This window comes from Chenopodium album, chromosome 1, assembly GCF_948465745.1.
Source record: "Chenopodium album chromosome 1, dcCheAlbu1.1, whole genome shotgun sequence".
Taxonomy (NCBI): domain Eukaryota; kingdom Viridiplantae; phylum Streptophyta; class Magnoliopsida; order Caryophyllales; family Amaranthaceae; genus Chenopodium; species Chenopodium album.
This window is the reverse complement of record NC_137834.1, coordinates 39,078,199-39,087,868: the sequence shown is the minus strand read 5'-3', so window position 1 is coordinate 39,087,868 and position 9,670 is coordinate 39,078,199. Positions and strand designations below refer to the sequence as shown.

General features: G+C 38.8%; 1 non-coding gene across 1 annotated transcript; it reads right to left on the bottom strand.

Moving 5' to 3' along the window:
* Positions 1–3,490: 3,490 nt before the first annotated feature.
* Positions 3,491–3,597, bottom strand: LOC145564892 (small nucleolar RNA R71). The gene has a single exon (XR_014094923.1). It is a non-coding gene; the product is annotated as a small nucleolar RNA R71 (small nucleolar RNA).
* Positions 3,598–9,670: the final 6,073 nt, after the last annotated feature.

Sequence of the window (9,670 nt, the reverse complement as noted above, 5' to 3'; positions counted from 1 at the left end):
TTGATAAAGCAATTGAAATAATTATTTAAAAAGGTTTTATACTTGAGTTTTAATCATTTCAACTATATTTAACATGTCTGAATTAATATTAGCTTTAAAGGGTGATTCCTTAAGCTTAAGCGTCAATTCAGTAAGTGTTTCTAAATTATATGTAATTTCAATATTTATCTTATCACAATTGATACGGGTAATCATGGGTGATTCCTTGACTGAAGTGCCAATTTGATAGGTATAAAATGATTCTATAATTTTAAAGATGTTTTGCGTTCAATTGTATCAATATCGATGTATAAAGTTGTATTGGGTGATTCCGCCGACTTTATTATCGAATTGATATTGTTTACAAACTATTCTTTAATTTATATTTATCAAACTCGTTATAATGTCCTTTTATTAATTATGTCATTATAAATTAATAATATTATTGGTTTCGCATACCGCTTCTTTATATTGCTTTTCTGTAAAATATGAACTTTAATTTATTTTTGTTTCATGGTTTAAATTATTGTTTTCATTATTATTATTGTAATTAATATGTATATTATTATTGAGTTATCAATAATATAATCTATATTATTGTTTTTTTTAAACATACTTTCAAATCGCCTCTCGTTACATCCCTTTCCTAGTCTAGTTTCAGGCCAACTAGACTTTGTTAATTAGTCGGGTTTCGCCTTACCACTTTCATAACTAAATAGATTAATATAGACTTGTTTATTAGCTTCCCTTATCCCATTCTTAAGCCTCAACTAATTATTCAATCAAGCCCAAAAGAAGAGCCTTTAACCGATGTATTATGAGGCTTGTTTGTGAGCTTCATTTGAGCCTTTTTTAGCCTGATTTTTGCAGCAGCTTTGAGGGATTAGTGGCTGATCATATTACCCTAAGTAACCTCCTCTAATCAATGGTATTAACACCTAATTATGGCTGCCCAACTTCTCCACTTCTCCTTCCTCTTTTACGTGTACATTATATGCTAGCTTCATCATTTTTTCTTCACCAAAAAACGCTGCATATACTCTCCTCTCTCTTCATCTTTTTCGTGAGTTTCAAAGTTAAATCAAGGGGGAAAATCTAAGCCTAATTTTCTGCTTAATCAAACTCCAATTCGTGTCCAAATTTCCTCCTCTTTCAAAGTGTCAAAACCGAAGAACTTTGAGGGCTCCAAGGGGCCTGCTTGGGTGGATGTTTGTGCGTGTTGTTGCTGCTGTTTGTGCTTGGGAGTGCTGTCCTTTTCTTCTTATTTTGGTGGATTATACATCAAGGTAACTATCCTTTCTTTCCTTAGATTAGAAATGCTTGGTTTTAGGGTTGAATTGATAGGTAGAAATCATGTTAGGGTAGATTGATTTGTTGATTTTCGTTCTTGATATGTTTGTCAGAATTTCGTGTATAATGATATGTCTATTTTATATAGTATTTTACCCCCGTCCCTTGGTCATAATTAGTAGTGTTTTTGGCTCTTTAGAGCCACTTTTATTACTAATGGTGTTTTCTAGTGTTTTCGTAGATTTGGTTGACGTTTGTAGGGATTTGCACTTTTAGATCATTTTCCCGAGATATTATGGAGTTTCTACGAGCATTGGAGATGCACGACCATCCTTCATAGCCCAAGGCCGGTTAGAGCCATCGAACCGGTGATTAAGGGCTCGGTATATGTGATACCGGGGCATTTGGACCGAGTATTCAAGATCCGAAGAGGAAATCCGGATTGGCCCGAAGAATTGGAGCCCACTCAAAGTCTAAAGAGTAGCCCAAGAGTGTCGCCCGGCCATTAGAGGTCCCGCCCAAAGGCGCGCCCGGCCGGGAGCGAAAGACATGCCTGGGAAGAAAAAGGCGGGCCCGATCGGGCGGTGCCTCGTCCGATTGGGCGCGTGTTATTATTAGGCGGTTTAATCGTCGTTTAAGTTTGTTTTAGTTTAGGATTCTTGCTTAATATAAATACTTTTCCGTTAAGCAAGTTTAGTATTCTTCTTTTACTCTTTCTTAATTCTTTTCTTAGATTTTCTCTCTCTACTTAGCTTTTAGATTAGTTTCTCTCTCTCATATACTTTTGTTATTTACTCTACTCTTAATTCCAGATTACTTTGGTAACGATTTCTTCTACTTTAATCTCAGTTATTTATTTTAATTCTTTCATCATATCTTATTTTATTGCTTTGATTAGTTTAGATTTAACTATGTGTGAGTAGTTTATTTCTAGGGTTTATGGGGATCCACAAATAATATGAAGGGGTAATTTGTTGTTGTTGATTATCAATGCTAGATTAATTTCCTATTGATTGATTTAATGCTCTGTGACTAGATTAGGCCTGATCTTTTATGCATGAGTTTGACAATATTGATTCGAGATTCGAGAGATGAGAATTGATGTTTAGGTCTAGTTTCAATAGGCAAGTTAATTTATAAATGGTTAAGTTGAGATTCGAGAGATGAGATTTAATTCCTGTATATTAATTGTGTGATTGTAATACGTAGCGAAAGCCCTTATGATCTGATTAATTTATGCATTGATGGTTGATTATTATGTTTTACCCTAGAATGTTTTTTATTAGTGAACCTATGCCTTAGGTCTTTTATTCATTGATTTCCTCTATTCTTATTCTTCCCTACTTTTAATCTCTGTAGTTTATTCCTTTGATTATAATATATTGGTTACTTTATAATTTAGATTGCTTGAATTAATTAGGAATAGAAAGACCCGTTTCCCTGTGGATTCGACCCTACTTCCCTATCTATTATTAGTTAGTGGTTTAGGAATTACTTTTGATTAGGTGATACGACTTTAGCTTGTCAAAAATTTGGCGCCGTTGCCGAGGAAACGATTTTATTTTTATTTCTAATTATTTTTGTAGTCTAGGTTATTTCTTTTTGTCTCAGAGAACGTTAGTTCTTTGAGGCAAGTCTCATATTTGCTTTTAGTTCCTTGTTTATGCCCAGGTGTTCCAAATCAGGTTACATCCCATTCGATCCTGAGATCAAACGATCCTTCCATAGACAGAAGAATTTTTACAAGCAAATTCTGGCGGGTTCTGGTGATAATAATAATCACCGAGACCCTCCAACTGATTCTAGCGATTTAGAGGTATCTTCATATCCAGAATCAGAGATGGCGGTACCTAAGAAGCTCAGTGACTATTCACAACCAAAGCTTACAGATTTCCCACACCTTACTCCCACTCCAGCTCTTGATGAGGTACAATTTGAGATTAAACCCCAATTTATAACGATGATAGAAAGGAAGCAATTTAGTGGAGCTAAGGGTGAAGACCCAGATCTTCATATTGCAGACTATTTTCAGTATTGTAATACCATCAGGCAAGCTGGGGTCATACAAGACCAAATCAGTGAGATTCTCTTTCCTTTCTCTTTAAGTGGAAAAGCCAAATTATGGTTTAATGGATTAAATAGAACTGCACTTGGTATAACTGACTAGGAAACTCTTGTTTTGAATTTTTATAACAAATATTATCCTACAGAGAGAACAGTTGTACTACGGAGTGCTATTTAGAACTTTGCCCAAGAGGCCGATGAAACTTTATATGAGGCTTGGGAGAGGTTCAAGGATCTACAAAGAGAATGCCCCCACCATAATTTGGCACAATGGCAGTTGATCCAAGCCTTTTACAATGGGATTGGAAATTCATCTAGAATAATATTGGATTCTGCAGCTAGTAGGAAGTTTATGAACCTTAATGTTGATGATGCAGGTCAAGTTATTTAAGATATGGCAATACATAATTCCCAATATGGGAATCCTAGAGGCTTTGCTAATAAAGGGAAACATAGTGTCGACTCTGTATCCTTTTTACAAGCTCAATTAACCTCTATCTGCCAGAAATTAGATAATCTTAGTACTGCAATTGTAGCTAATGTTTCTGCAATTAATAATAATTCTAATGAGGCATTTTGTGAAAATTGTGGAATTTTAGGTCATTGGGAGCAAGATTGCAGGAGTTCTGTGGAGAAAGTCAATGCCTTTAAAGCTTATAGGCAGAATAACCCATACTCCAACACCTACAATCCAGGGTATCGGAATCATCCGTACCTTTCCTATCGGAGCACCAATGTTCAAAATCCACCACCACAAGAATCACAGGCGCCACAACAAACTCAGCAGAAATATTACCACCCCAATGCTGGCCAGAAGAACCAACCTCAACAACCCTCCTCATCTTCCGACCCTGCTCTGGTAGATATTTGAGCGATGCTGGCTAATATGCAGAAGCGCATGGAGAGTAGAGATGCCCAAATTGATTCGATCCTAGCACATAATAAAATCGTAGATAATCAAATTGCGCAAATTTCTACTACTTTGCAAGCCCGTCAATAGGGAGCCTTGCCAGCACAGCCGACCAGGCCTACGGATCAAGCCTATGCAATTACTCTAAGGAGTGGTTCAAACTATGAAGGGCCCCCTATGCCCAGAGATGACGAACCTGCTTTATTAAATAATGCTAATCTTGATTCCATTAAACTTGACAATGTAGCCAATAGCCCTGCAAGGCTAAAGAATAGTACTAATATATCTGATTTTACATTGCAGGGTACGACTCCAGGGAAAGTAGAAACTCTAGATAAGAGCGGTAATGCTCCAAAGCCAGTTATCAAACTTTCATTCCCCAATCGTCACTTGAAAACAAATTTTGATAAGCAGTTTGGTAAGTTTCTGGAGATGGTAAAAGATTTGCAGGTAACGGTTCCCTTCACTGAATTAATTACACAAATTCCGCAAAATTTATTAAGGAAATATTGACAAAAAAATGTCTATTAGTGATATAGAGATAGTAGCTTTCACTGCAGAATGTAGTGCCGTACTTTAAAATAAATCTCCACCTAAACTGAAAGATCCGGGTAGTTTTTCTATCCCTTGTCATATTGGCAATCTGATGATTGATAATGCATTATGTGATTTGGGCGCTAGCGTTAGTGTTATGCCATTATCTGTGTGTTCCAAGGTAAATATGGGTAAATTAAAAGCTACTAACATTACTCTACAAATGGCCAACCGTTCTTTTAAATACCCCTTAGGTGTTTTAGAGGATGTTCCTGTTAGAGTAGGTAAATTTTATATACCTGTTGATTTTGTTGTTCTTGATATGGCTGAGGATATGCAAACCCCATTTATTTTGGGTAGACCATTCCTTAACACTGCAGGAGCAATTATAGATGTGAGATGTGGCAAATTGACACTATCAGTAGGGGACGATAAAATTATTTTTAATCTTAATAATACCCCTAAAAGCCCCACGACAGATGAGAAGTGTTTTAGTGTTGATGTGGTTTAAAATTATTCTAACAAGCCCCAAGCTCTTGTAAAAGATCCCTTAGAGGCGGTATCTTGTGTTGCATCTTCCACAGATGAAGTAGACAAATGGCAGAAGGAACTTGATGCAATAGAAAGAGCCCTCTACACTGTCGGTCCTGGCTTTGAGGATGATAAGGTGGAATTAAACAAGCAAGCTATGGAATTTGAGCCTACAATAAGTGTTCTGCCAGATCGAGTTGCAAGTGCTAAATGTAGTGACAATTTGAAGCAACCATCGATCGAAGAGGGATCTTTAGTGCGTAGCATTGAAGAGCCCCCAGTCCAAGTCAAGGAGGATCCACCAGATAAGGTGAATTGGCGTCCTATAGGGTATGTCAGGAAGTCGCGTCGTAGACTAAACACCGCTCGACCGGGTGAGAAACCACCCGACCAAGCGTTAAGCCAAGGGTCTTAGTTCTTGTACTTGGTAAGAAGGTCGTGCGGGACCTAGATAAACCAGCACTTTGCGGGAGGCAACCCTTATTTTAATGCTTTTTAGACTAGATTTTCCTTCTTTTTCTTGTGAGAGGAGAGATGAGGGAATTTAATGAGTTTTTGTACAGGTTTGAAGGAAAAGAGTTAGCTAAAAATTGAAGAAAAGAAGAAAGACAAAAATCGTCCAAGTTAGCCTCGGGCTCGATCGGGTGAAGCTCGCCCGACTGGGCACGAGAGCAAGGGTTCAAAAAGCTTAATTTTTTCCCGACCGGGCAAAGGTCCGCCTAACCGGGCGAGATTTGACGTATACGGTGATTTAGATCGCTCGACTAGGCGAAGGGCGCCCAACCGGGCGCAAGAGTAGAAGAAATTTCGGGCAACAAATCGCCCGACCGGGCGAAGGTCCGCCCGACCGGGCGCGAGAGAAGCATAAAATAAAAACCCAAATCGCCCGATCGAGCGATAGTCCGCCTGACCGGGCGCGAGACCAGTCCCGTATTACTTCTTCTTCTTCCTCTCTTCTTTTCTCATTTCTTTCTCTTTGCTCCATAATTTTCTCTCTCTAAAACCTTAAAACCTCTACCTTCTCTCAAATTTTCTTCTCCATCTCTTACCCAAATCCAATAATTTTTACATATTCTAAATCCTCTCTTCATCCTCTACAATTCTACATTAAAATTTTCAAGTTTCAATCAAATATTTTCCATACCCATTTTTCTACTATGGCTTCAAAGAGGGCTCGATCAATTTTTGGGAGGAGTTCTAATTCGAGGGAGGAGCACGATCCAAATTTGCAACTCTCTTATTGGCCAATAATCCAAATTGCTAGCCAGGAGCAAAAGGAACGGCTAGAATACCTTGTCGGGTGGGAGGTAATTCCTTCACGGTGGTTACACCGCCCTACTCTTGAATCTTATGGTTTGTATGACTTTGTTAAACTATTTTTGAATGATATAGGAATGAGAAAATTCGTTGACATGCACTATCCTACATACCGTGAATTAACATGTGAATTTTTGTCTTCTTTGAAATTTGTAAATAGTAGAAATGGACCGAACTTATTTTTTAGGTTGAACAATAGGAATATTAGTTTGACTTATGTTGAATTTTGCAAATTATTTGAATTAAACTCTGAATTACCTTTTCAATGGCATGCTGATTATAAAATGGGTGATATTTATCATTCTTTAACTTTTACCGACCCCCGACCCCCAACATGCTAGTACGAAACCTCTCCATCACCATATCCCAAAAATCTGGTAAAGATTTGCAGGATTGTGTTTTCTTGGTAGAAACGAGCCTCATAACGCCCAAACCAACGAAATAGCTGTTATTGGACACTATGTGTCTGGGTTTGGTAAACTGAACATAGGTAGATACATCATCCACCACCTGAGTAGACATGCCACGGCCAGTACCTAATCCCGTACCCCTATTCGTATAGGAGGACTTATCACTAGGATAGCAGTTAAAAAGGCCGGTTTTGTTGAGAGTGGCCCCCACCAGATGACTAACTATGGACCGGATACCTATATGACTGCAAGGTATTTTGAGGAGTTGGGTTGGGTACGACTGGATAGTGAGCAAACCCCCCACTAGTGCATTAAGACTGGGACCGAGCAGCCATTGCCCATCTTTTCCCTACCTAGTCCTAACTTGACCGTCTTTCCCCCCGGGCAAGCGTTCTACACGTACGACCTTTAAGTTGCCCATGCTAGGGGGCAAGCACCACCAGTACCACCACCAGTTCCACCACCCCAGCCTGAGCCCGAGGTAGCGCTTTCACCACCTCGCATGTCTCACTCTGTCCCCCATGTTGACTCTGACCCAGTTTGGGACCTTCAGAGTATAGGTCAGGCTTTAGGCCGTATTGAGCATTCCCACACTGACCTTAGGAGGATGGTAGGATCCATTGACCATAGCTTAGGGTGCCTTGAGAGGAACCAGGATAGAGCTCTCTACCCTATGTATGATGATTATGCTCGTCGGGGCAACATTCCCGATGATGCCATTTACCCTGACTGGTTTCAGCCTCCACCTCAGGGATACGATTGGGATCCCACTGTCCATGGTATTTATACTGACTATTCTGCTTTCCATGGGTACGGCCAGGACATTCCTTTCGGGGGACCGGCGGGGGGGAGTTTTCATGCTGATTATTTTGGTGGTAACTCTTCTGGTGCTGGTGACAGCGGAGGTAGAGGATTCGGTTCCATGGATAAGGACGATGAGGACTAGCCATGTTGGGCTAGTTCCTGAGCCAATGAGGACATTGTCTGATTCTGGCTTGGGGGAGATTTTGGATTTGGTATCTTTCTTTTTCTCTTTTCTTTTGTTTTTGGTGTGTTTTCTTAGTTTAGATTTATTGCTTTCTAGGTTAGATTTATTTCTTTCTTATATGAAAAATACAAAAAATAAAAATTGAAAAATAAAAAAAATCCAAAAATACGTTCCAATGAATTATAAATCATGCTTCCTTGTGCCCTATAGTTGGAAAATATTGTTTTTATTCTTGGTATATGATGATAAGTATTGTGGATTTGTTGATCATGATTTGAAGTTTGATTGCTTAGATGTCCTAACATGCGTCAATTTTGTCCAACTACTTGTGAATATAGTGCTTGACTAGTTGATTTGATTAGGAATGTGTGTTAGTTCCTGGTTTGTCAAAGAATTTGAGTGTTGGTTTGCAACTATTAGTAATATTTATATGATTCATTATTATGCACATTGAGGAGGACGAAGGCATTTGTTCTTTTAGGTAGCCTCCAGATATTGTAGATACATTTGTTCCCTTCTTGCTACCCATGTTGTTGCCTTGACCTTTTTGTTGTTTATTAGCCACATTTCAAGCCTATTTTTCCCCATTGGTTACTAGTCCCAAGCTTGGCTTGGGGGAGCTATTAGTGAGTGAGGTGAGGGAGTTTGTAGTGTGCTTATTATTTGCACAACTTGGGTGGGACTTTGAGAAGTTGTTTTGTTGTTATTCATGTTTATTTTTTATGAGTTTGAGAGTTATATTTTCTTGAAAAATTAAGCATGATATTATGAAAAATAAAGAGAAGTTCAAGAAAAAAAAAATGTGAAAAAATAAGTGAGCTTCAATAGAAAAAAAAAAAAAAAAAAGAGGAAAAAAATGTTCAAATGTTCTAGTTGGAGGTTGATCAAAGGAAAATAATTTTGAACCTCAATGAAAAATTAAAGTTTGAAAATAAAGTTTGTTTATTCACTCTACTTCTTCATTATTATATTTTATGAGTGATATGTAAGTGCTGGGATTGTTTATATTGTTTGGAGTATATTTGGGTGATGTTAGAGTTGGTTATGTAGGAGATGTATGATCATTAGTTATTTTGATCATGGGTTTTGTTTAGGGTATTTTTACCCTAGACACGTGGACCAGTGAGAGGTCGCCACGTGTTAAGCTCAGGATGGCCATGTGGCTCAACATCCTCTTGACACTTGGCGCCCTCAGATATGCCTCTGAAATGGCGGCCTTCAAGGGCCCAAATCCCTAGGAGCGCCGTAAAACGGCGCAGCCCACTAAAATCTAGGTCAAATGACCTAGTTGGGGGCACATTCTCCAAAGACCCTATAAATAGGGAGATATTCCCACATTTTGGGGATAGATTGAATCATTTATTACACCTTTATTCTCTTACATCAGAGAAAGACCTGAGCTTGGAATCCGATCAGATACCCACCTAAACTTCCGTTCTCCTTATTCCGTTTCAAGTTACTAACTTGACCGTCGGAGGCGGAGCTCCAACCACTCGGAGTCTCCGTTATTTTGCAGGTACAACTCAGCCGGATCAGACTTCGTGACGTAACTCTCCCGAGGGACAAAAACACCCAAAATATTTGGCGCCGTCTGTGGGGAGAGTACCTCGAAGATGGTTCAAGAGTCTGTACCACCCCCTAACCGTC